We start from the raw sequence: 789 nt of genomic DNA, 5'->3' as shown, positions 1-789 counted from the left end.
TAGTCTAATTTTAGTTGAACATTATTTTCAGCGCATTTTCTTATTTATGGAAAAAAAGCGTTATTGTGCTCGCCATGTCCGTCCGTCCGTCTGTCTGTCCGTCTGTCTGTTTCACGCTTTCGTCGACGAGAAAATGCGCTCCCTCTGCACTGAGTACTGAGTTATATTTTTTTCATTTTCGGAGGGAAATTAGTGCTGTTTGACAAGTGTCAATGAGATTCATTTCAATTGATGCCTCTCACTAAGCACAGGAACTTTACATTAGCAAATTGTTTCCAACCAGAATTACATATCAGACTTGCTACAGTTAATAAATATAAGTTTCTGGCATTTAGACAGTTTAACAATGACAATGTGATTCACTTCTTTCCTGGCAATTTGCTAGAAATCACTTACAAAGGCTGTCCGATCAATATCTATGAATATATATAACTCGAATTTATATGATATTACTTGATTGGGTATCTGACATCACGCAGTATTCGCTGTTCATACTCCTGTGAAAGCATTTATAAAAATACACTCGATCATGCACTACCACACACTCGTGCACCACACACCCTTTCCACCACACACCCTATGCACCACACATCCTATGCACCACACACCCTATGCACCACACACCCTTTCCACCACACACCCTATGCACCACACACCCTATGCACCACCAGTGTGATGAAGACCTCATCACATCCCGGTTCGTCAGCTAAATAATCCCATCAGAACAAGAAGGCTCCACATTACCAAGCATCTATTAGCAACACTTAGCCAATGCAAGAGCCTGTAATA

The sequence above is a fragment of the Hyalella azteca genome, unplaced genomic scaffold, assembly GCF_000764305.2.
Source record: "Hyalella azteca isolate HAZT.00-mixed unplaced genomic scaffold, Hazt_2.0.2 contig4683, whole genome shotgun sequence".
In the NCBI taxonomy this organism is placed as follows: Eukaryota; Metazoa; Arthropoda; class Malacostraca; order Amphipoda; family Hyalellidae; genus Hyalella; species Hyalella azteca.
Note: the sequence above shows the minus strand (reverse complement) of the source record.